At 40.2% G+C, this 27,708-nt stretch overlaps 1 protein-coding gene and 1 non-coding gene across 4 annotated transcripts in view; one reads left to right on the top strand and one right to left on the bottom strand.

The window, feature by feature from the left end:
* The window catches only part of FGF13 (fibroblast growth factor 13), a 577,215-nt gene that overhangs the window by 343,558 nt on the left and 205,949 nt on the right, over window positions 1-27,708 (bottom strand). The gene's annotated exons all lie outside the window — the stretch shown is intronic.
* TRNAE-UUC (transfer RNA glutamic acid (anticodon UUC)) lies at window positions 19,633-19,705 on the top strand. Its single transcript has one exon. It is a non-coding gene; the product is annotated as a tRNA-Glu (tRNA).

The following is a 27,708-nucleotide window of genomic DNA, read 5'->3' as shown; positions in this document are numbered from 1 at the left end:
GTAGTTTCAGTAGCAGTCAGAGTACGAATCCTGTTTTTCTTGGGTTTGAATTATTTCAATATTCCTATTTTCATAGTGTCACTGACTGCTCTGCCCCATCCTTCCTCTCGCCCTAGTGGTTTAGCTGCTGGACTGTACTTTTCATCTACTGGTAAGCACGTGGATTCTTCTGAATACCCTGCCAGGACTGCCAAAACCAGCCTCAGCAGCAAAATGCAAGATGCAAACCTTGCATATAGCTCCAGATGTGCAGCCCAGCAGATGGAGCTCAGGACATAAATTCATTTAATCAAATTTTGAAATTCAACATTGGATAATTTTCTGCTAAAGCAAAGATTTGGCTGGTGTCCACTAAGGTCAGTAATCTCAACAATGACCAAAATGACTTCTGATTGGCTTGCATGGTCCAAATAATGTATAAAATAATTGTTCCCATTAGCACATTGCTGCTGTTGCTAAGTCACATCAGTCGTGTCCAACTCTGCAGCCCATCAGGCTCCCCCATCCCTGGGATTCTCCAGGCAAGAACACTGGAGTGGGTTGCCATTTCCCTCTCCAATGCATGAAAGTGAAAAGTGAAAGTGAAGTCACTCAGTCGTGTCCAACCCTCAGTGACCCCACGGACCACAGCTTTCCAGGTTCCTCTGTCCATGGGATTTTCCAGGCAAGAGTACTGGAGTGGGGTGCCATTGCCTTCTCCCATTAGCATTTAGCTGATGGCAATAGAAGTCAGATATATTGGGGGCAAGGGGTGAACTCTTGGACTTATATTGGAAGTTTCTCAGGGAGGGTGGGTAGGTTAATATTTGTTTTCTTAATAACTATTAATCAGATTTTGGCTATAAAATAAATGTACCATATTTTGTGGATAAACTAAGGATGCATGAGTGCATATTCACAAGTCATGTTTAACTCTTTGCAACCCCATGGACTGTAGCCCACCAGGCTCCTCTGTCCATGGGGTCCTCCAGGCAAGAATACAGGATTGGGAAACCATTCTCTTCTCCAGGGGATCTTCCCAACCCAGGGATCAAACCCTGGTCTCCTGCATTGCAGGTGGATTCTTTATTTTCTGAGCCACCATGGAAGCCCTAAACTAAGTACATATAAGGCATATTTATTTGTGACTTCACTTTTGAAAGAGACCAAGACTCTGTGGGGGTTCCTGAACATGGAAGCCTTTCTGTTTCTCCCATCACTTGTTTGTTGGGAATAGACTCCAGCCTCTATGACCTTCCTTGAGTTCCAAAGGCCAGATTAAAGGAACAGAGAAACTCATCAGGAGACCACTTGAGGCCAGATTAACAATTGCAGACACTGCACCTACCTTGATCCTTATCAGCAACCCCACCCTTGAACCATGGCTATAAAACTTCTCACCAAATGACCTCAGGATGGGACAGAGAATTTTTGAGGCACGAGCCCACTGTGTTCCCCTGTGCCTGGCAAAGCAACAAAGCTATTCTTTTCCACTTCATCCAAAGTGCCATCTCTGTGATTTGATTTCTATGGATGTTGAATTTGTTGCATCACTTTCAGTGTTGTTGCTGCTGCTGCTAAGTCGCTTCAGTCGTGTTCAACTCTGTGCCACCCCATAGATGGCAGCCCACCAGCACCGCCCCCCCCCTTCCCTGGGATTCTCCAGGCAAGAACACTGGAGTAGGTTGCCATTTCCTTCTCCAATGCATGAAAGTAAAAAGTGAAAGTGAAGTCGCTCAACTGTGTCCTACTCTTAGCGACCCCATGGACTGCAGCCCACCAAGTTCCTCTATCCATGGGATTTTCCAGGCAAGAGTACTGGAGTGGGGTGCCATTGCCTTCTCTGTCAGTGTTGTTGAGGGGACACAAATGTAATCTTTATGATTTTATGAGTAACTTGTAAGACCTTTTTAGATAAGATAAATCTTCTCATTATAACAATGAGAATGGCCCAGTTTAATTGCTATAGATTAAAAAAAAATTACCTTGACTTACAAAACTCAATCTCTCTCTCTCCACTATGGTTTTCGCTGTTTCCTAGCTTGGAACAGGAAGCAGAAACATTTTCCACTTAATTCATTGTGTGTCCTTCCAGTGAGCTCTTTTATTTACATACCCCAAGCCTCCTTCATTAACCCTTTTCCTTTTCCCTTCATACCCTCCTCTGCTGTGAATGGCCTCTGCTCTTGGCATCAACTAGTCCTATGCTAATGACCTTCAAAGGGCCTTAAATTCTACAGCAGACTAACTTGTCAGCTAAGTCAGCAAATCTTATTTCTAATTCACATTAAGGTGAATAAGCACAGACCAGATGCTTCATAATATGTGTTGAATGAATAATTGAATGGACACCCAAAAAAGATGTCATTTTCATTATAGGGGAAAAGAAGGAAGTCAAGAAACAACTGGAGTAACTGGCAAATTTGGCCTTGGAGTATGGAGTGAAACAGGGCAAAGGCTAATAGAGTTCTGCCAAGAGACTGCACTGGTCATAGCAAACACCCTCTTCCAACAACACAAAAGAAGACTCTATACATGGATATCACCAGATGGTCAACACCAAAATAAGACTGATTATATTCTTTGCAGCCAAAGATGCAGAAGCTCTATACAGTCAGCAAAAACAAGACTGGGAGCTGACTGTGGCTCAGATCATGAACTCCTTATTGCCAAATTCAGACTTAAATTCAAGAAAGTAGGGAGAACCACTAGACCATTCAGGTATGACCTAAATCAAATCCCTTATGATTATACAGTGGAAGTGACAAATAGATTTAAGGGAATAGATCTGATAGACGGACAGAGTGCCTGAAGAACAATGGATGGAGATTTGTGACATTGTACAGGAGACAGGGATCAAGACCATCACCAAGAAAAAGAAATGCAAAAAAGCGAAATGGCTGTCTGAGGAGGCCTTAGTAATAGCTGAGAAAAGAAGAGAATCTAAAGGCCAAGGAGAAAAGGAAAGATATACCCATTTGAATGCAGAGTTCCAAAGAATAGCAAGGAGATATAAGAAAGTCTTCCTCAGTGATCAGTGCAAAGAAATAGAGGAAAACAATAGAATGGGAAAAACTAGAGATGTCTTCTAGAAAATCAGAGACACCAAGGGAATATTTCAAGCAAAGATGGGCTCAATAAAAGACAGAAATGGTATGGACCTAACAGAAGCAGAAGATATTAAGAAGAGGTGGCAAGAATACAGAGAACTGTACAAAACAGATCTTCACAACCCAGATAATGACGATGGTGTGTTCACTCACCTAGAGCCAGACATCCTAGAATGCAAAGTCAAACAGGCTTTAGAAAGCATCACTACAAACAAAGCTAGTGGAGATGATGGAATTCCAGTTGAGCTATTTCAAATCCTAAAAGATGATGCTGTGAAAGTGTTGAACTCAATATGGCAACAAATTTGGAAAACTCAGCAGTGGCCACAGGACTGGAAAAGGTCAGTTTTCATTCCAATCTCAAAGAAAGGCAATGCCAAAGAATGCTCAAACTAAGGCACAATTGCACTCATCTCACAAACTAGTAAATTAATGCTCAAGATTCTCCAAGCCAGGCTTCAACAGTATGTGAACTGTGAACTTCCAGATGTTCAAGCTGGTTTTAGAAAAGGCAGAGCAATTAGAGATCAAATTGCCAACATCTACTGGATCACTGAAAAAGCAAGAGAGTTCCAGAAAAACATTTATTTCTGCTTTATTGATGATGTCAAAGCCTTTGACTGTGTGGATCACAACGAACTGTGGAAAATTCTTCAAGAGATGGGAATACAGACCACCTGACCTGCCTCTTGAGAAATCTGTATGCAGGTCAGGAAGCAACAGTTAGAACTGGACATGGAACAACAGACTGGTTCCAAATAGGGAAAGGAGAACATCAAGGCTGTACATTGTCACTGTGCCTATTTAACTTATATACAGAGTACATCATGAGAAATGCTGGGCTGGAAGAAGCACAAGCTGAAATCAAGATTGCCAGGAGAAATATCAATAACCTCAGATATGCAGATGACATCACCCTTATGGCAGAAAGTGAAGAGGAACTAAAGAGCCTCTTGATGAAAGTGCAAGAGGAGAGTGAAAAAGTTGGCTTAAAGCTCAGCATTCAGAAAACTAAGATCATGGCATCTGTTCCCACCACTTCATGGCAAATAGATGGAGAAACAGTGGAAACAGTGTCAGACTTTATTTTGGGGGGCTCCAAAATCACTGCAGATGGTGATTGCAGCCATGAAATTAAAAGACACTTACGCCTTGGAAGAAAAGCTATGACCATCCTCAATAGCATATTAAAAAGCAGAGACATTACTTTGCCAACAAAAGTCCATCTAGTCAAGGCTACCATTTTTCTAGTAGTCATATATGGATGTGAGAGTTGGACTATAAAGAAAGCTGAGCACCGAAGAATTGATGCTTTTGAACTGTGGTGTTGGAGAAGACTTTTGAGAGTCCCTTGGACTGCAAGGAGATCCAACCAGTCCATCGTAAAGGAAATTAGTCCTGAATATTCATTGGAAGGCCTGATGTTGAAGCTGAAACTCCAATACTTTGGCCACCTGATGCGAAGAGCTGACTCATTGGAGAAAAGTCTGATGCTGGGGAAGATTGAAGGCGAGAAGAGAAGGGGATGACAAAGGATGAGATGGCTGGATGGCATCACCAACTCAATGGACATGAGTTTGGGTAAACACTGGGAGTTGGTGATGGGCAGGGAGGCCTGTCATACTGTAGTCCATGGGGTCCCAAAGAGTTCGATACAACTGAGCAACTGAACTGAACTGAACTGATGCTCTATAATGATGAGATGTAACAAAAGGCTCCTCAGCTAGTCTCCAAACAATGTTGCATAAATGCGGAGGGAAGCACAGGGATTGGAAATGTACCAACATTTATTAGGATTTTCCTAAAAAGTTCCCGGTAAATACTGTCATTCAACAGAGCTCTGCTCTGTTAACGGCAGTCAGAAGTGGTATGCTTTAAGGAGTATGCAAACGTTAATATATATAATTGCAACATACCCATCACACAGGTGCCCAAACCTCTAGTCTGGAATCAAGAACTTCATTTTATTCAAAATGATTAAGTTTGAGCATTCTATCTACAATATAGTACCTGGAGGAGGAAATGGCAACCCACTCCAGCATTCTTGCCTGGAATATCTCATGGACAGAGGAGCCTGGTTGGCTACAGTCCATGGAGTCACAAAGAATCGCAAAGAACTTGCTTTGGACTGACAGCACAGGTTTGATTGCTCTGTGAGTGACAGGAAAGGATACAACTTATAGGGAAGAGAGTAAAAACCCTTATTCTCTTCCTCTTAAAGTATTCGTTCCTCATTATTACTTTGTGTTCTCTTCAGCCATTTCCAGGATATTTGCATATACTTCCTTTGTTGTTGCTGTTGTTGAATTGCTAAGTCATGTCTGACTCTTTGTGACCCCATGGACTGTAGCCCACCAGGCTCCTCTGTCCATGAGATTTTCCAGGCAAGCATACTGGAGTGGGTTGCCATTTCCTCCTTGATCCTGATGATATGTTTTTAATAAATCCAACCACAAATGAGGACAAGAGGAACTAAGTGAGAAATGGTGCTTGTGTTTAACAATCAGGAAGGACTCGTTACAAACTATATCAAAGTGAAAACTGTACTTCCTAGATGTCACTCTGTCAATATGGAAGAAACACATTTACTGAGTCAACTGACTCGGTGTTCCAGGATTTTATTTTACTGTCGAGTTGTCCTATCCAGAACACCAAGAGGCTATGCTGATCACAGCCACACTTTATATAAGTACCTCCTTGAGTCTTTCTTGATCTGGAGTGGACAGCTGCTGATACTTACCTTGAAAATATCCTAACCCAAAGTATTTCTTAGAAAAGACCTGTCACATGGTAACTCTTCTTAGTGATTTTTTGTATTTAGAAACTGCTAAGCTAAAGAAACCTCCCGGTATTGTTAAAGATATTTGGCATAGTGAAATGCCATCTGAAAATAGCATTTAAAACTAGGGGGTCCTGCAGAGGCAGAGCTAGAAGGAGCATCATCACCATTAAGAGAAACAGAAGAGATATCTAACCATATTTGATATTTAAATTTTATAGTTGAGTCACAAAATGAATATCATGCAGATGTACTAATAATGATGTAAAAGAATAATGACATGGGAAAATACTCACCATTTATTATTCTGTGGGGAAAAAGCAGGATATCCATCTAGGTGAGGTTAAATGTCCCACCTAGAGTAATATAACTACCATGGGAAATACCAGGAAAAGAACCAGGACTCGTCCATTCCAAAAACATGTTCATGCCCTAAGTCACATTAAATCCCCAAATTCAAGGTGAAGAAAGTGAAAGTATTAGTCGCTCAGTTGTGTCAGACTCTTTGTGACCCCATGGATGGTAGCCCACCAGGCTCCTCTGTCCATGGGATTCTCCAGGCAAAAATACTGGAGTGGGCTGCCATTTCATTCTCCAGGGATCTTCTCAACCCAGGGCTCCTGCATTGTAGGCAGAATCTTTACATTCTGAGCTACGAGGAAAGCCCAGAATCCCCAAATAAGCTACAATTTCCACAGCCTTGAATTAAATGAAGCCTTGGCACAGATTTCTAAGCAGAGCTTGTGAAAGACTTTGTAAAATCAACTAATGCTGGGAGTAAGTTTTTGGCATCTAAAATGAATCTAGACAAAATGGGAAGGAAATCCAAAAATGAAGGGATATATGTATACATATAGCTGATTCACTTTATGTACAGCAGAAACTAAAACAACATTGTAAAGAAATTATCCTCCAAAAAAATTTTTTTTAAAGAAAAAAAACCTCTCTGGAAAGTATGTCTTCAAGCCAGGAGACTTCCTCATTTGAGAAATTACAGGTTTCCCTTTCTTCTCCAGAAATGCACTGCATGGTACATTTGGAGTGAGCCTTTTTGATGTTACAAAGAGCCCTGGATTGATGACTACTCCTGCATTCTACGCTGGGATCTGTCTGTACAGTGTTACCACATGCTTATCTCTAAATTCTTCTCTATCTGTGAAGGGTATGGTCTGGGTTGCATAGTCTCTCAACTCTTTCAGCTGTCTGGGTAAGTACTGAAAAACACAGGCGTCAGATTCAGAAGGACTTGCCTTTGAACCTCACCAGCATCTCCACTAGGCTATGCTTCTGTGACTGAGCAAAGCTCAAGGCTGACTGGGCCTCTGGAAGAACAGTATCTCGGCCTGTGAAGGAGGCGGTTACCAGCCAGGGCTCAAGGTTTCCCTAGTGGAGCTCAGGCGGACCCAAGTCTCATTAGCTCCTTCCTTAAGGGTCTCTTTCTGCTGCTCAAACTGCAAGCCTTTGAAATGGAAGACTCGAGGCCCAAAGCAGGCCAACTGGTACTCAAGCAGAGACTCAACCATCTGGAGCTGGCTCATAATTTAGAAATCAACACAAACTCACCACTAGGTGCCTTTCCTTGATGTGATGGTTGTCATTGCTAATGAACTGTTTCTGCCCAAGGATCCTGGGAGGATCAAAAATACGATACATACACCTTCCCTCAAATTTGGTATACTTAGTAGGCAAGTTCCACTCAGGGAATGAAACTGAATTGGTTATTCTTGTTCTCACAGCCTGCTTGCCTACTGTGTGTCTGGTACTCTACATGCACCTTGCAAGACAAAATGGAATATTCTGGTCAGTTCAGTTCACTCAGTCGTGTCTGATTCTTTGGGACCCCACAGACTGCAGCACACCAAACCTCCCTGTCCATTATCAACTCCTAGAGTTTACTTAAACTCATGTCGATCACCTTGGTGATGCCATACAATCATCTCATTATCTGTCGTCCCCTTCTCCTCCTACCTCCAATCTTTCACAGCATTAGGGTCTTTTCAAATGAGTCGGTTCATCACATCAGGTGACCAAACTGTTGGAGTTTCAGCTTCAGCATCGGTCCTTCCAATGAATATTCAGGACTGATTTCCTTTACGATGGACTGGTTGGATCTCCATACAGTCCAAGGGACTCTCAAGAGTCTTCTCCAACACCATAGTTCAAAAGTATCAATCCATTCTGGTCAGTTCAGTTCAGGTCAGTCACTCAGTCATGTCCGACTCTTTGCAACCCCATGAATCGCAGCATGCCAGGCCTCCCTGTCCATCACCAACCCCTAGAGTTCACTCAGATTCATGTCCATCGAGTGAGTGATGCCATCCAGCTATCTCATCCTCTGTCATCACCTTCTCCTCCTGCCCCCAATCCCTCCCAGCATCAGAGTCTTTTCCAATGAGTCAACTTCGCATGAGGTGGCCAAAGTACTGGAGTTTCAGCTTAGCATCATTCCTTCCAAAGAAATCTCAGGGTTGATCTCCTTCAGAATGGACTGGTTGGATCTCCTTGCAGTCCAAGGGACTCTCAAGAGTCTTCTCCAACACCACAGTTCAAAAGCATCAATTCTTCGGCACTCAGCCTTCTTCACAGTTCAACTCTCACATCCATACATGACCACAGGAAAAACCATAGCCTTGACTAGACGGACCTTAGTCAGCAAAGTAATGTCTCTGCTTTTGATATACTATCTAGGTTGGTCATAACTTTCCTTCCAAGGAGTAAGCATCTTTTAATTTCATGGCTGCAGTCACCATCTGCAGTGATTTTGGAGCCCAAAAATAAAATCTGACACTGTTTCCACTGTTTCCCCATCTATTTCCCATGAAGTGATGGGACCAGATGCCATGATCTTTATTTTCTGAATGTTGAGCTTTAAGCCAACTTTTTCACTCTCCTCTTGCACTTTCATCAAGAGGCTTTTAGCTCCTCTTCACTTTCTGCCATAAGGGTGGTGTCATCTGCATATCTGAGGTTATTGATATTTCTCCCAGCAATCTTGATTCCATCTTGTGTTTCTTCCAGTCCAGCATTTCTCATGATGTACTCTGCATATGATTTAAATAAGCAGGGTGACAATATACAGCCTTGACATACTCCTTTTCCTATTTGGAACCAGTCTGTTGTTCCATGTCCAGTTCTAACTGTTGCTTCCTGTCCTGCATACAGATTTCTCAAGAGGCAGGTCAGGTGGTCTGGTATTCCCATCTTTTTCAGAATCTTCCACAGTTTATTGTGATCCACACAGTCAAAGGCTTTGGCATAGTCAATAAAGCAGAAAGAGATGTTTTTCTGGAACTCTCTTGCTTTTCCATGATCCAGCGGATGTTGGCAATTTGATCTCTGGTTCCTCTGCCTTTTCTATTCTGGTCAGGACCCTTTAGTTCCAGGTTTGGCTCACATTGTGACCCTGGGCAAGCCACTGGCCCTCTCTGGGCCTCATTCCTTCTTGTAAATCATTTAGGGACGGGTTCAAACATCTCTAAGGGTCTTAGCAGTTCTGGCCTTTTTGACTCTAGCTGCATCCACTGCCAGAGTCTAGTGGGGAGTAGAAGCAGAAGCAGCAAAATCAACAACCATGGAGATGGCCTCCCAGTCACAAGGGTGCTTGTTTCATGATACTGATAAAAAGGGGGTGAGGAAGGAAGCAGGTGGGAAACAATTACAAGTACCTATAAATTGTTGAACAACCTTTCACAACTTATACTACCAGTGACCTTCAGGAACATTGTAAACCAGCCTACTCCTAAATGTCACCAGAAAATAAACACATTTCTGGTTTGAACTCCTCTATCATCTCTGGACCAGGTAGCTCTAAACGTTCCTTTCTGTACTGGTTTCCATGCCCAGCAGCAAGGAATGAGAGTACCTATTGGCCCATATTGGCCTACTTCACTCTTTAACAAGTGGTGCTGGGAAAACTGGTCAACCATTTGTAAAAGGGTGCTGGGAAAACTGGTCAGCCATTTGTAAAAGAATAAAACTAGAACACTTTCTAACACCATACACAAAAATAAACTCAAAATGGATTAAAGATCTAAACATAAGACCAGAAACTATAAAACTCCTAGAGGAGAACCTAGGCAAAACACTCTCCAACATAAATCACAGCAGGATCCTCTATGACCCACCTCCCAGAATACTGGAAATAAAAGCAAAAATAAACAAATGGGACCTAATTAAACTTAAAAGCTTCTGCACAACAAAGGAAACTATAAGCAAGGTGAAAAGACAGCCTTCAGAATGGGAGAAAATAATAGCAAATGAAGCAACTGACAAACAACTTATCTCAAAACCATACAAGCAACTCATGCAGCTCAATTCCAGAAAAATAAACGATCCAATCAAAAAATGGGCCAAAGAACTAAATAGACATTTCTCCAAAGAAGACATACAGATGGCTAACAAACACAAGAAAAGATGCTCAACATCACTCATTATCAGAGAAATGCTGTGGTACATATACACAATGGAGTATTACTCAGTCATCACAAAGAATACATTTGAATCAGTTCTAATGAGGTGGATGAAACTGGAGCCTATTATACAGAGTGAAGTAATCCAGAAAGAAAAACACCAATACAGTATACTAACACATATATATGGAATTTAGAAAGATGGTAATGATAACCCTGTATGCGAGACAGCAAAAGAGACGTAGATGTACAGAACACACTTTTTGACTCTGTGGGAGAGGGAGAGGGCGGGATTATTTGGGAGAATGGCATTGAAACATGTATAATATCATATAAGAAACGAATCGCCAGTCTAAGTTCAATGCAGAATACAGGATGCTTGGGGCTTGTGCAGTGAGATGATCCAGAGGGATGGTATGGGGAGGGAGGTGGAAGGGGGGTTCAGGAGTGGGAACTTATGTACACCCATGGTGGATTCATGTTGATGTATGGCAAAACCAATACAGTATTGCAAAGTTAAAAAAAAAAAAGAGGCAAAAAAATTTTTTTTCACCATTCTGACCAGTGGGAAACGGCATTTGGTGTGGCTTTGATTTGCATTTCTTTCAGTATGAGTGAGCCAGACATTTTTCTGATGGTTAAGGGTCATCTTTATATCAATTTTTTGGTAAGTTGTCTCTTCATGGTTTTTACCCTATATTTCCGTAAGGCTTTTAGTCATTTAGTTCTCACGTTACCAGTTCTTTATATATTAAGTATATTCACCTTTTGTGGTACAGTACAAATATTTTCTTCATATTGTGTCAGTTTTCTGTTGACTATGTTTACAGTGTTTTATAGTGCAATTGGTTTTTATTTCATATAGTCATCCATGTTTCATGTATTTGATTATGTTTACATCTGGAATTTGAGTGATGGTTAGGAAGCATTTTGATACAACAAAGTTTAAAAGGTATTCACCCCCCACATTTTTTCTTTATGTTTACACCCTTTCATTTTTTTACATTTATTTGCCTGTTTGATTTGCAGTTTATTCTTTCATACAGTGTGAGATATAAGCTTCATTAAATGGTGATAGTAATGGAGTTCAATGCATACAATAACAAATATCCTTGAGTACGTGTGTGCATGCTAAGTCGCTTTGGTCATGTCAGACTCTGCAACCCTATGGACTGCAGCCCACCAGGCTCCTTGTCTATGGGATCCTCAGGGAAAGAATCCTGGCGTGGAATGCCATGACCTCCTCCAGGGGATCTTCCCCACCCAGGGATCAAACGCAGGTTTCTTATGTCTCCTGCATTGGCAGGCAGATTCTTTACCACTAGCGTCACCTGGGAAGGAAATAAATATCATTGAGTACATACCAATATGAATAAATAAGTAAATAAAGAAACAATGGAAAATGGCAGATCCTCTTTACAGAAGAATTAATAAACAGAAGGAATGTTATGATCACCACAAAAATTATTGTTGCCATCAAGAAATCTTGATGGGTGGTAAAATTATGTTTAAAAATCACATATTTACATAAGCTCAAGGCATCTCCCCATAAAATACTAATTAATACAAAGATAAAATTAGCGTCTTCACAATGGAATGACCTGGTGACCTATATCAACTAACTGATTAGAGTTAATATCACCAGTGAGGAGACAGGGTGATGTCACATGCCTCCTGATGTGACCCACTGGGAAGGGCATGATTATTGCTCCTATGCTATTTCTCCCCAAAATTCAGATTTTGAATTTAATCAGGGGATATTTAAACCAATGTTGAGGAACATTCTGAAAAAAGAATAAAAAAAGAAAGAAAACTAAGCAGTACTTCTGAAAAGTGCCAAGGACACAAAAGACAGAAAAGACACAAAAGACTGAGGACTATCACAGACCAGAAGAGACTCAGGACACAGGGTCACTAAATGCTATATGAAATCTTGGGTGGGATCCTTGACCAGCAAAGGGACAACAGTAGAATAACTGGAGAAATCCAAATAAAGTCTATATAGTATAGTTAACAGTATTACATCAAAGTTTGTCTCCTCATTTCAATAATTATATTATAGTAACACAAGAAGTTAAGATCAGAGGAACTTCAATCAAAAGTGTATGAGAACTCTCTGTTAATCTTGTCACTTTCCAGAAATGCTAAAATTATTTCAAAATAAAAGTTGTTAAAAGTCCCTCCTTGACTTCTGATCTATTTCATCCAAAGTGAACAACTGATGAAATAAAGCAGCTTTTCTCATCTCTGCTTAAAGAAGATGTGCTGCTGGAACATTAGAACACTCAGGTTTAAACTCCAGTTACTGGTTAACCACCAGAGGTGAGTAACATCCCTGCTAGAAATTCCTGGCATGGTGATCAGCAAACAAGGAGACCTGGGAACAAAAATCTCTTTCTTTTGCACATCATAGCTACATGATCTTGACTGTCAGTCTCTCAGAGGCTTACTGTCTGCATCTGCCAAATTAACTCCCACCTTGCCATACAGTGCAATAAAGATTAAATGGGATATTGTGTTATTATAAGGATTACATGAGTTAAAGTTGTAAAAACGTCACTCACAGTGTCATACACTGAATAGATACTTAATAAGTAATAACTACCATTTTCATTATTTTTATTATCATGCCAGTTGACCCAATCTTCCCTCTCAGGATCAATACATTTTAAATCACTGAAACTATTTCCAGGGATCAGAGACATCATGATTTTCCTACTATATCAGTCTACTGGATCCCCAAAGTAGGAAGCAGCTCCTCCAGTTCTGTTATTATCTGTCTCCGGCTGCTTAGGAGGCTGTAACAAAATATCACAGACTGGTGCCTTAAGCAATAGACATTCCCTGTCCTAGAGGCTAAGTCCTGAGGTCCAGGTGCTAGCATGGTTGGATTCCTGTGAGACCTCTTTTCCTAGCATACCAACGGCTGCCTTCTCACTGTCCTCACCTGGCAGACAGAGAGAGAAAGCTCTAGTCTCTTCTTCTTATAAGGACACTAATTTCATCAAGGGGGCTCCACCCTCACGACCTCATCTAATCCTAATTACCTTCCTCCGCCTCCAAATGCCATCATTTCAGGGATTAAGGCTTCAATGTATAATTTTGGGGGAACATATTCAATACATAGAACTCTTATAACTTAAAATTCCAAATACCAGCTTACTTTGTAGATTTCATTTCAAATGTAGAAGATAAAAACATTTTAAACACTTCTTTAACTGGAAAGGTTAACATCATTTCAAGATATTTTTCTCTTGTGTTTTCCTATATATATATAATGTGTATATACAGACATATGCATTATACTGAATATGCAGTGTTTTCTTTCACTTAGCAGTTGCATTAATATACTTAGAGACTAGACTTTTTTTTAGGAAATAGAGGAAATTTAGGGGTTTTAATCATGCGTACATCGCAGCATGTATTATAGTACTCACTACCTCTCTATTGTTGGATATTCTATGGTTTGCTCTGCTATCATTCTTATAAACAATGTTATAATGTGCTGAAAGATGTATAAATAAGGATCCTCACCTTTGAGAATATTTCCCTATATCAGTAAATAATCTTTCACAGTACACGTTTTAACAATTGCATTATACTTAATTATGTCTTCCATTTCCTTAACTAACTGTCTGTTACTGGACAAGAGATTATATCTACCATTTTGCTCTGAGAAATAACCTTGAACAAACTTCCTTGAAAAAAATGGCCTATGCACATCTCTGACCTGTTATTTCAAATAAACCCCCAGAACTGGAACTGCTGGATCAAAGGCTTCATAACTGTGTAAGATTTTGATACATACTGCCAAGTTGTGTGCTCAGGAAAAGCATATTATCTCAACACTTGCTAGAAGGCTATGAAAGTACCCACTTCTTCTCTGTCCCCTTACCAACGACATCATGGTTTGGGAAGAAAAAAAATCTCTATTTTAATATACAGAAAATATTTCATTTTTGTTAACTTTTCTCTTTTACAACAGCTAAAAATTTTAGTCTCATTTTAAACATCAATTGGTTGAACTCATGAAGGAGTTTACAAAACATCATCTTGGTGGTGAAAAGTAACTTTGGTGCTTTATATTTTGATAACAAGCAATATGTAGAAAGGGCCAGAAAGGTATTATTATCCCTAGCTCTATTTTTGTAAAAGTGGAAGTTGATGTTCAGGAAGCCCGAAGTGATTTTCCCAAGGTCAATAAAAGATCATGACTCCTAGGATTCATCACAGGCCCTGAAGTTGTTAAGTAAACATGGAGTGGGTAAGGAATCTAAACTTTTACAGATGCAAATAAAAAGGTAACATATGATATAACTCATTGATGGTGTTGGCCTAGCCCTCTCCTCTCCTTTTGCCTTTCCCCTCTAAACATCATCATGGCAATAAAAAAATAAAAGCAAAGGGAGGAGGCAAGTGAGACAGCTGGGCTTGGGAGGTCTCCCAAGCATAACTAGAACATATTTTATTCGCTTCAGCATTTGGCTCCATAACAGTACTTGGGATGACAGTCTGTGAGGTGCCTCGGGGCCAGTCACATGGCTTCCCGACCGATGTCCTATCTAGGTTGCTCAAGCCTCCCTGGTCCCAGCATGTCTCCGCTTGGCCTTTTGCATGGAGATCCAAAAAGAAATGGGCCACTCAAGGGACAGTAGCTTTCTCCCACATCACACAGGTCTGCTCATGTCTTAATGTTCATTTCTGTGTTTTTAAGGAAGATGCAAATGCACTAATTCTTTTCAGGCAGTCACATTTTATGTCTTTTCCAAAATAATTCATTTACTTCCCTCACATCAAAAATTCAAAGCTGGCCTCTGTGGTAAATAATTCAGCATTCTTTTAAGTGACTTAATCTTAAATAACTACTTATTTAATTCCAGAAGATAGATGAGAGAGGGATTTATATATATGTAGCATATATATCATATATAATATGTATGTGTATATATATAATATATGACATATTTAATATATACACACACATATATGTGCTATACCTACACACATAGACACACGACACATACTTTGGAATTTGATAGGAAAGGCTTATAGGATTTCAGAGACGCAGAGCTTGAGCAACAGGGTGGATGAAGGTTCCATTTGCTAAAACGGGTAAAAAGTGGAGGGAAAGGTAGGTCAAGAGAGACACATTAAGTAAAGAGCCAAACTAATACTACAGAAAATAAAACCAAACATTAACATTCTGGAGAATTCCCTGGTGGTCCAGTGGTTGGCATTCGAAGCTATCACTGCTGAGGCTTCAGGTTCAATCCCTGGTCGGGGAACCAACATCCCACAAGCTGAGGATCACTTTCCTGAGCTGAAGAAAAAGCTGAGCATATTCCAGGCAAAACCAGTGAAAAGAGATCCATACTTGGATAAATATGGTGTGTATCTGTAAAAGCAAAATTCCATAGGAATTCAGTCTAAAAAAGAAGAGATCAGTTATTATACAACCATCAGGTTGGTCTTCCCTGGGGACATATGAGTTTTTTCCTTCTGATATTTAGTACTACAGAATTTTTCTAGGAAAAACTATCACCATAAGGGTCCAAAAGTTGTGGAATAAAAGGAATAGCAACCATTGTTACCATCCTTGAAAACTATGTTGTTTAGCCTAGAGAAGCAATATAGAGTAATGGAAAAACTGTCAAACTAGATGCTGTAAGATCTACCCGTATTATGGACATAAGAAATCGCTTAGCTTCCTTAAGCCTTGGCTCCTTCCTAGATAATATCAATATAATTTTTAATATTTTTCTCATAGCTTTGTATGAAGGATAAAACTTGATGGTATACACTTACTAAGAATTACAAATTCACGGGCAGAATCAGCTTAATGGTTTTCACTTCCCTCCTCAGGAGAGTTTTGTCATTGAGACAGCATGACCCATGGAGACATAATAATTCCCTGTCTTCTTCCTTTTCTCAGTGTGGCGAAAACACAGGTATAAGCATCTCTCTTTGGCAAGGGGAGTAACAACTCTCTTGACAATCTAGGTGCCCCAATTTGGTCCCATCTTCTTTAATGAATCACCCCTTCTCTGCAGAGTGAAGCTGATGGATCTTCATTTACATTACTGATAACCTGCTTTACCCTCCATCATCTATTCTGTATTAGGGTCCTGGTTCATGCCTGCTCTAATACCTTCATTAAATGGAGATAACTTAGCATTGAGGAAGAGGGCAATGTTAATCTTAAATTCCACCTCAATGGCTTAGCGAGTTAAGAATCTGCCTGCAATGCAGGAGACGCAGGATATGTGGGTCAGGCAGATCCCCTGGAGGAGATGGCAACCCACTCCAGTGTTCTTGCCTGGAGAATCCCATGGACAGAGGAACCTGGTGGGCTACAGTCCATCTGAGCATCGGACACATCTGAGCATGCATGCACATGCATACCAACCACCTTTGCTATTTTTCCCTCAAGGGAAAAATTGATGCCACCATCAATGAAATTCTATAATTCAAAATTCCTAAACTGTTATAAATAAGATTGATGTTCAAATTATATTCTTTAATTTATGTACTTCACAATTTGGTTCTGTTCTCTTTGCTATTTTAGGTATGTTTGATTGTATCCTGGAATCCATTTTAATTCCCTTGGTGGTTAGGGATATAGCAATATGATATCTAAAAGGAGCTTATAATAATATGAGAAAATGTTTATGGTAAACTGAAATTTTAAAAAAATCAAGATATAATAATGCTTTTATATAAGATCTCAACTAGAAAAAATATACATAGAGATGAATGGAAAACTATGTTCAAAAGTTGGCAGTGATTATGACTTGGTGATGGATTGTAGTTTAAATGTATACAAAGATAAAAGAAATCAATACTAAATGTAATTCCCACAATAACCAGTATGGAGCTCAACCAGTCAATCCTAAAGGAAGTCACTCCTGAATATTCATTGGAAGGACTGATGCTGAAACTAAAACTCCAATACTTTGGCTGCTTGATGTGAACAGCCAACTCATTGGAAAAGACCTTGATGCTGAGAAAGACTGAGGCAGAAGGAAAAAGGGGCGACAGAGGATAAGATGGTTGGAAGGCATCACTGACTCAGTGGACATGAGTCTAAGCAAACTCTGGGAGACAGTGAAGGACAGGGAAGCCTGGCATACTGCAGTCCATTGGGTCACAAAGAGTCGGACACGACTGAAGGACTGAACAACAACAACCAGGTATTATTTTTATAAGTTAGTAAATAGCATGATGCAACAAGTTAAATAAATACAGTAAACCAATGGAATACTACACTGAATGCCATTTTGTCAATGAGTTTCCATGACATCTGATCATGATCATAAGACAATAAAGGAAAAACAATGTAAAATATGTAACAGTGATCTGATTTTTACTAAAAAGGATACAGAAATAAAAATGACTGAATAATATGTATGAAAATGTTAACAATGGATATCTCTAGCTGGTGAGTTACACAAGATTTTTTTCTTTGTTTTACAATAGCCTTTAATATTTTTTTACAATGAATATGTGCTACTTTCATAATCAAGAAAAGAACTTAATCTTTTACCTGCATCTATCCCAGTGAGGTAGTTCTATAAGACTTCTGAAGAGTTTCTAAATGTTTCTACTGGTTTTAAACATGTTGGGCTTAGTATCATGAAGAAAAAACATCTTGTCTTCCCTGATGGGCTGGCTCTTCTGTCCATGATGATATCAGTGAACCCACAGATAACCATCATACACGCATACCACCAAGAAGTACAAAAGCAGTACTCAGTGAAATTCACACTTAACTGCCCCCAACATCTTTTGCATCAGAAATTTCTCTGGAAGCCATTTTATAAGCACTATTGCAAAGTTAATAATTTGAATATTACATTCACTTCTTATGCTTATGGGGATATTTTCAGGTCACAGAATATCCAAAAATTAGATGGGAAAAGGGCAGACTGACCCCCTCAAAAGCTTTCCCAAATTAACTAAAGATACATTCCCAGTCAACTTCATTGATGCTTCTCACAAGGAAACCAACAATACTGAATTACCTGCCTTACAGCCTCCCTGAAATAAGGCAGGGGCACAAACAAATGAACAAAATGTATTAAAAGAAAGCAGAAGATAAGAGTATTAAGGAATGAATAGTGTCCTTAAGATATCACTCGTCAAAGATGAATCTGTATTGAAGCAAACTGTTAGACTGGTAAGACATTGACAAAGTACTAAGCTCTCAAATTTGGGGTCCTTATCTAACCTCAAACTTTGGACACCAAGACCTCTCACTCATGACTCACTTCTCTACAACTCAAAGGGCTGAAAGAAGTGCCATAAAGCTTCTCATTGGCTTCAGGCACCAACCTGAGGCCAGTGCCAATCTCAATGGCTCTTCCATCCCATACACATCATTTTCAGTCTCATTCTCACCCCACTGTGGTGCTTCTCTCTGCTTCAAGCTTCCACTGCTGCCCTTGTCCATCATTGTGTGTTCTGATTCCATGAAAAGACAAACTGGGTTATTTGCTGAACCTTGACAGAATGCTCCTCCAGCTCCTACTTTTATTGAACCCTAACTATCTTCTGATGACACTCCCTTCCCAGCAGACTTTCGAGTGAAGACTGGTTACTCTTCATATTTCACAAAGTGGGAATAACGGAGATCTGAACCTGTTATTTACTAACCCAGCACCATGCTCATTATTCTCGAATTCTCATATAAAAACCTCTGGTCTCTTAAATGTTTGCCTCTTAGCTATCTACCTCTTTGTGCCTCCTAATAACTTTCCCCATTCAGGACCTATTCAAGATGGTTTTAGTTTATGGTTTACTGCCTCCTCTACTACTGTGTCCTGACATCATCCTTTAGAGATCTGCATTGCCTTTGCAGCCACAGACTTTTCTCTTCACTTCCATCCCTACCCGGCCTGTATCTGATGGCTAAAAATTGAAGCTACTTGCCCTCCAGCCCCCTCAGATTCTTTCCCTCATGGTCCTTCTGCCACCACTCCAAATTCCAAACCTTAACCCAATATTACAATCTACCCTTGCTGATTCACTAAGCAAGAGAAAGTCATGCAAACTGGGCAGTTTGGCAACATTACAAACTCATGATCTCCAACCTCTGCTGGAGTTTCAGCCACACCCCCTGTATACTTTTATTCAGTCCATACTCTGTCTTCCCCAACGACCATGTTAAGCCTTCACTACCTTGCTCAAAAGCTCCTGCTACCTTCCAATCTCAATCTCTGGCTTGCCCCCTGCTTCACTAACACAGCAGAGGTTTTTGGCTATAATTTTCTTCATTTTTTCCAGCTCCAACATAAACATTCACAAATCACATCCTTCCTCATTTTTTTTCCCCTCAAAAATGAGAACTGGCGGAAATTCCCTGCTGGTTCAGTGGTTAGGACTCGGTGCTTTCATTGCCAACGGCCTGGGTTTGATCCCCAGGCAGGGAACTAAAACCTCATGTGCCACATGACTCATCCAAAAAAACCATGAAGACTATAAGGACCATCATTCAGTTTAAGGGCAATCCTTCCCCTGGGCCTTGCTCCATACCCTCTCCTGTCATCTCTCAGACACTGGCATTCAAGTTTCATTCTATATTTAAACCATCCTCTCCATGTAGACCTTTTCCTTTCATACTCCAGTTATGCTGGAGTCTTTTCATAGCTTACAATTTTCAAAAGTACCCTTCTGTTAGGATGTGTCCCCAAGAAACTAGTCCCTCCTCCCCTTCCTGACCCAACAAAACCACTAGAAGTCCGAAACTATTCACGATATTCCTTTCCTTCATTTTCTACTGATCCCTCATTCATCTGCATCTTGCTCTTCCCACTTCATAGAAGGGGCCCTTGGGAAGGTCAGCACTAACTTCCAAATGTAAAATCCTTGGGCTCTTTGCAAGCTTTCTCTTTCTAGATCTCTTGTACATAACAGTGTTGAAACATTTGCTCCATTTTCATGCAAGGTTGTAATACTGGATTAGGGTTTGGAATTTGTAGTGGTGGCAGAAAGACCATGGTGGAAACACTTCCTCCTCCTTTGGTGTCCATGACAATGCATTCTAGTTCTGCCCACACTTATCTGACTCATAGCCTCCTTGTAATATCTGCCATGGGATTCAGGACTGGACCCAATACGGTCCAGCATCAACACGTGTAGACTAGATGGGACTCATTGGATTTCAATGCCCACCACCACAACTTCCCAGCCCTCACACCACTTCACCAGTGGTATGTCCTTGTTGTAACTGTCAACACCAAATGTAAATTTTTAGCGATGAGATATATCTTTTGAAAGAGGATGGCTTTATCATCTTTATCTCACATTACATGATATAATATTACATATAAAAACATTAGTATATTTCCCCCTAAAGTGAGGAGAACCATAACATGGATTAGCACAAAAGGTCCTGGTTTAACCATTTAAAAATGAGAATACTAACATTATCCTCAAAATGTAATGAGGATTAAATGAGATAAAGGGGCAGGAGAGACCAGAACCGTATCCAGTACATGGCAAGTGGCATGAGACATGTTTGCTGAATCCACACCTAGAGTCAGTGAGTGACCTTGGGCAGTAAACAATTGGTTGGTTGCAAAAACACAAAGTTAGTAAAGGCAAGTAAAGCATCAGTCAGTCCAACAAATTGTCTGGGGTACTCGGATCAAGTCCAGGGATTATGATCCCCTAGCCTATGTAACCAAGTATGCATGTGCTGATACGGCAGGCCACCATCTCTGGTGGGAGGCCCAGTGGGCTTCCAGTCTTCTCTCCATGATTCCTGTCAGCACCATGATGAGAACCAGTAGCAGCAGAAAGCTGGGAGAGCTGGAGTCTGAGCTGCCCTGGATGGCAGGCAAGGCAGGCACGGAACACATTTGCTGCTGCTCCAACCAGTATGCTGTCAACACTCTCCTCCCCCAGCTATGACCCGGCATACCTCAGCCCACCCATTTCAAAAGCTGCCAAACACCAGCATCAAGAAAACCAGTGGCAGATGGACTGGAATTTGATTTTTGCAAGCAGTCATTCTGGCATTATGCAGTCAGTCTTTGAATGCTCTGCCCCCCTCCCCCTAGATTAATGAGGTCACCATGGGAGTTTGTGAATAGACACAGGAGGTGAAACTGCCACATTTCTTTAGCTCCTCTTTTTTGGCTGTCAAGTGAAATTACCCAGTGTGGCTTTAGCAGTGCCCGAGGCAATCACGAATTTAGCACACATTACACATATCCATTGCATCTCTTCTACCATGCCCCTTATTCAAAGTGGCATTTGATTGTATTGGGAAAATATCTGTTCTTATGTAAGTTTCCTTAGACCTTATAAAATGTACTGACACTATAATCTAACCAATACAGAAATTGTTGCATGACAGTGATCTTTCTTAATTCGAGAGTGGCATATATATATATAGCACTTCCCCGTAATAGGATACAACTTTTTCTTTTACATTTTCCTAAAAATATGTTTAAAAACTTCCCTACATACTAAACACACAGTGTGATGTAGGAAACTTTCAGTCCAAAGGAATATAGTGTGTCACACATATTATCTTTCATGAGTCCTTAAAGACTCATTTGTAAGTGTCTCAAGCGCTTTATCTGCCTAAATATAATTTCACTCACACTTTGTGGTTGCTGCATGGATTCAGTTTACAATCCAAAGGAACACACTGATGATGACATTTAAAACACAGGATGCCAATTTACATCTGTGCTTCTTTTGTTCAAAATAGGAACAGGTTTATTTCAAGTCAAGTTTTCACTCAATACTGACAGCCATAAAGAGAGATACATCTTTAAACATGCTAAACAAAAGGCCAAGGGCCTTTTGTACCCTTTCTTTAATGTCACTGTAAATAAAGAGGCGTAAGAATGCAGACAGACAAGAAGTGAAAGGACAATGCAGGACACAGAGAGGAAAACCTCAGAAATCAACATGGAAATCTATTCTTCCAGGCCAGTTATTTCTTTTTCAGTTTTTGAAACAACATCAGAAACTGTCATCACACAGTACATGCAGATACATTTATTTGGGGCAAATTGACTTGTTTCTACATGCTTTCGAAAGAATGGATGAAAGGCAGACGATAACCATCATAGAGAACCCCTCTACTCAGAGGTTATTTGACTAGGGTGAGTGAGTTCATACACATATTGCCAATCAAAGACGTCATGCAGAGCTGAGATCACAATGTATACAGAGCTATTTTGACCTGCATTATCCTATAGATTCCATATCATTCAACAGTTTTATAAATGTAATTTTAATATTATATATAAAACTCCATCATATGGATATACCAAGATAAAAATAAGATTTAAAAAAAAATAATTGTACTCAATTTACTTTTGATTGGCTAGAGAGATTGGAAGCCTGGCAGTGGTTAAAGCAGTCATATAACTAAATATAGCAATCCTTGAAATTTTTTTGTTTGCAATTCTATAGAATGCCTTGGGAATCCCTGACATTGAGGCAAAAGAGCAATCAGACATCTGTGCTATGAGAAAGACAAAGAGAGAATGATGATGGCCCAAATCTCATGCCATTCCATCTCTTGCTACAGGTCCTGAGAACGTCTATGCTATGTTTAGGTGAAGACTGAAGTGTGTATATGTTTGTATGTGTGTATGCTACAAGGAGGAGGGGTGTGATCGTGGAGTACTTTGACCAAAGAAGTTCTGTTTTAACCTGTTTTATATACATCAGGCAATTAGAAGGCATTTTTTGCATAAAAGAAGGTTCTGCTGCCAAACACACAAGCACGCACGCATGTGCATGCACACACACACACACAAACATAAAAATTTGGAAAGCAATGGTGTAGAAGAAAAAAACCAGTATTGGAACCTGTGGACTGGGTTCATATCCTAGTTCAATCATGTTAGCAGTTCAATTCAGTTCAGTTGCTCAGTTGTGTCTGACTCTTTGTGACCCCATGAACTGCAGCATGCCAGGCCTCCCTGTCCATCACCAACACCTGGAGTTTACTCAAACTCATGTCCATTGAGTCGGTGATGCCATCCAGCCGGCTCATCCTCTGTCATCCCCTTCTCCTGCCCTCAATTGTTTCCAGCATCAGGGTCTTTTCAAATGAGTCAGTACTTCGCATCAGGTGGCCAAAATATTGGAGTTTCAGCTTCAACATCAGTCCTTCTAATGAACACCCAGGACTGATCTCCTTTAAGATGGACTGGTTGGATCTCCTTGTAGTCCAAGGGATTCTCAAGAGTCTTCTCCAACACCACAGTTCAAAAGCATCAATTCTTCAGCACTCAGCTTTCTTTATCACCCAACACTCACATCCATACATGACTACTGGAAAAGCCATAGATTTGACTAGATGGACCTTTGTTGACAAAGTAATATCTCTGCTTTTTAATATGCTGTCTAGGTTGGTCATAGCTTTCCTTCCAAGGAGTTAGTGTCTTTTAATTTCATGACTGCAATGATCATCTGCAGTGAATTTGGAGCCCAAAAAAATAAAGTCTGCCACTATTTTCCCATCTATTTGCCATGAAGTGGTGGGAACAGATGCCATGATCTTAGTTTTCTGAATGTTGAGCTTTAAGCCAACTTTTTCATTATCCTCTTTCACTTTCATCAAGAGGCTCTTTAGTTCTTCTTCAATTTCTGTCATAAGGATGGTGTCATCTGCATATCTGAGGTTATTGATATTTCTCCTGGCAATCTTGATTCCAGCCTGTGCTTCATCCAGCCCAGCATTTCTCATGATGTACTCTGCATAGAAGTTAAATAAGCAGGGTGACAATATACAGCCTTGACGTACTCCTTTTCCTATTTGGAACCAGTCTGTTGTTCCATGTCCAGTTCTAACTGCTGTTTCCTAAACTGCATACAGATTTCTCAAGAGGCAGGTCAGGTGGTTTGGCAATCCCATCTCTTTCAGAATTTTCCACAGTTTGTTGTGATTCACACAGTCAATGGCTTTGGCATAGTCAATAAAGCAGAAATAGATGTTTTTCTGGAACTTTCTTGCTGTTTCAATGATCCAGCGGATGTTGGCAATTTGATCTCTGGTTCCTCTGCCTTTTCTAAAACCAGCTTGAACATGTGGAAGTTCACAGTTCATGTACTGTTGAAGCCTGCCTTGGAGAATTTTGAGCTTTACTAGCATATGAGATGAGTGCAATTGTGCAGTAGTTTGAGCATTCTTTGCCACTGCCTTTCTTAGGCATTGGAATGAAAACTGACATTTTCCAGTCCTGTGGCCACTGCTGAGTTTTCCAAATTTGCTGGCATATTGAGTGCAGCACTTTCACAGCATCATCTTTCAGGATTTGAAATAGCTCAACTGGAATTCCATCACCTCCACTAGCTTTGTTTCTAGTGTTAGCAGTTATATGACTTTAATTAAATTATCCTTTCTTTCCAAATCAGCAATTTCCTGATCTGTAAACTGGAGACAAAATATACACCTCATAGGGTAATACACATTAGCTGAGGCTGAATTTACCTGCTTAGTGGTCCACAGAAAAGATTATATTAGAAGGAAATCATCATGAAGTCAGGTTGTCAGATTCAGTCTACATATAATACTGCTGCTGCTGCTAAGTCGCTTCAGTCGTGTCTGACTCTATGCGACCCCATAGATGGCAGCCCATAATCTTAAATACCATCAACCAATTAGCTCAATTAGACAAGGGTTGACAAAGGATTGGCAAAGGGTTATGGAAACTTTTTTTGTAAAGGTCAGATAGTAAATATTTCTGGCTTTGCACACCATACCATCTGTCACAACTATTCAACTCTTCCATCCTAGTGAAAAACCAGTGAAAGACTATATATAAATAAATGGGCAAGTTTTGATACAACTTTACTTACAAAAATAGTTAGTGGTATCCCTGCAGGCTCTACTCTGCCAACTCTAGTTTTGAAGAGTGCATAAGATCATCCTGGCAAGAAATTGGGGAAACAATTGCACAAAATCCTCTATAGAACTTGTCTTACAAATAAGAAAGAAGGGATGAATTTGAACACCAAGGAGTCCAGTGGGAGAGATATAAGTTGTATTCTTGCCCCAGCGGTCTTAACCCAATGACAAGTGACTTTCTAGATGAGGGTTAAGGCTCATCAACTTGAGTCAATAGCAACCAACATGGACCCTCTTACTAGAAAGCCACAGGTCCTGCAATAATGGTACCAGATTCTCCCACTACTAGACAATCTGATTAGATACTCTGCTGGAAGCTGCACATATTCAATGTAAATGTCCATCAATAGAAGAATGAATGAAGATGTGGTACATATATACAATGGAGTATTACTCAGACATCAATAGTAATGAAATAATGCCATTTGCAGAGACGAGGATGGACCTAGAGACTGTCATACAGAGTGAAGTAAGTCAGAAAGAGAAAAACAAATACTGTATAACATTGCTAATATGCGGAATCTAGAAAAATGGTACAAATGAACTTATTGTCCAAAAAAAAAAAAAAAAGAGTTACAAATGTAGAGAAAAAGCTTTATGGTTACCAAGCAGGGGAGGGGGTAGGATGATTTGGGAATTTGAGATTGACATATATACACTACTGTGTATAGAATAGATAACTAATGAGAACCTACTGTAGAGTTCAGGGAACTCTATTCAATGCTCTGTAGTAACCTAAATGGGAAGGAAATTAAAAAAAGGGGGGATATATATACACCTATAATTGATTCACTTTGCTGTGCAGCAGAAACTAACCCAACATTATAAAGCAACTATACTCCAATAAAAGTTAAAAAATAAAAACACAAACTACTGTCTCCAAACAATTTATTAATCTCATAGTTCTGTAGATTGATTTGGTTAAGTGAACAGTTCTTACTTGGGGTCTCTCTGGCAGCTACAGTCAGATGGAGGTTGATGTCCTTCAAAGTTCCACCTGGGCTGGATGTCCAAGAAGGCTTTTTCACTAACAGGTCACACACCCTCAGCTGGGATGGTTCGAGCAACTGGTGGCTGGTCAAACATTTCTCTCTTCATGTGGACTCTGAACATCTAAGCTCTCTCTAGCATGAAGAACTAGTTCAGATGGATTTCTTACCTGGAATGTGGCTTCTAGCAGGATGAGCATTCCAAGAGATTCAGACCAATGTTGCTCCAAAGCTTCTTATGATATAGTCTACAGGGTCATCAGTGTCACTCCCACCACATTCTAATGGGCAAAGGCCAGCCCTGGCTCAAACAGAGGGCCTACACACACGGAAGTATTGTTCATTTGGATGCCATCTTTGGAAACCAGCTGATAGAAGTATGTCAAAAAGTATCCATTTGGAAGAGCAAGTTTTTGGAACAGTGCTCGGCTGACTTCTTTAAAGGTCTAAAGCCAAACTAGATCACAAACCCAAAGCTTTCACTATCTCCTCATAAATGTGTGTTTCTCGAGATCATCTAGCTACAGAGTATGTGTCAGAAGTTTTGGTTAAAGCCTCCTCACCTCACTAAGGGATACACAGAGCCACTTTATAATAAAGATGTAAAAATCTCTTCAAAGAAGCTGAAGGTAGTTTAAAGACATTTTGTAAAGCTGCTGACCTTTGAGGTGAAAAGCAATCCTTGCTCAAGATTCTAGTCACAAAGCCTGCTTGAGGGTAAATCCAAAGCAAGAAGATAACAGTTACTGGATTATTCAACAAAAATAGTGGAGAAGATAAACCAAAATCACAAGGGACCTGACAGAACACTCAACCCAACACACAGGGCAGGTGTGCTTTCCCCAGTAAGTTTTAGGGAGCTGACCTTCTGACCAACTACTCTATACCATGAAAAATAATCTGCATGCATTATTTCTCACAACTGCTCACTACAACCCCATGAGGTCATTATAAAGTAGGCAGTAGCATTATTCCTATTTTACAGATAAGTAAACTGAGGCTCAGATCAATTGACTGATTTGCCCAAGGAAATACATAGGAATTGGCAACAAAAGGATCTAAAGCCAAATCTGCCTGATGCCAAGTCTGATGCTTTCTTTCACTATGCCACTCCACCCCTCTGGCCAGCCAGCATCTCTACTTGTGAAATAATGAAGCAACCATTCTCTCCGGAAATGGCTCTTTCCAATATGGGGCATTTCTAATGATCAGGGGGACAGAGCCATGCTTCCTTAGTGTACATTTACCCCAACAGTTTGTGTGGTCCATCAAGAGAAGTCTTTCCTGCAGGAATTCTTAGTCTCAGAAGGCATGGCTAGGTTTTAGCAGCACCATAATTCCTTGGAACAATATGTAAATTGTCCTGTTTACAACCAATTTTCACGGCAGCGGATCTACATCTTTGATCAGATTCTCGAAAAAAGACGACTGAAAAAAATTTAGGAGCAACCAATCTATAAAGAAAGCAGAGCTGTGTCCAGTGGGAGCTAATGAGCTGTCTAATCATTAAAACAGCAAATAGGGACTCTGGTCTTCACAAGCTCACATTCCACTTGGAGAGATA

Source organism: Ovis aries, chromosome X, assembly GCF_016772045.2.
Source record: "Ovis aries strain OAR_USU_Benz2616 breed Rambouillet chromosome X, ARS-UI_Ramb_v3.0, whole genome shotgun sequence".
Lineage (NCBI taxonomy): Eukaryota > Metazoa > Chordata > Mammalia > Artiodactyla > Bovidae > Ovis > Ovis aries.
Note: the sequence above shows the minus strand (reverse complement) of the source record. Positions and strands in the feature narration are given on the sequence as shown.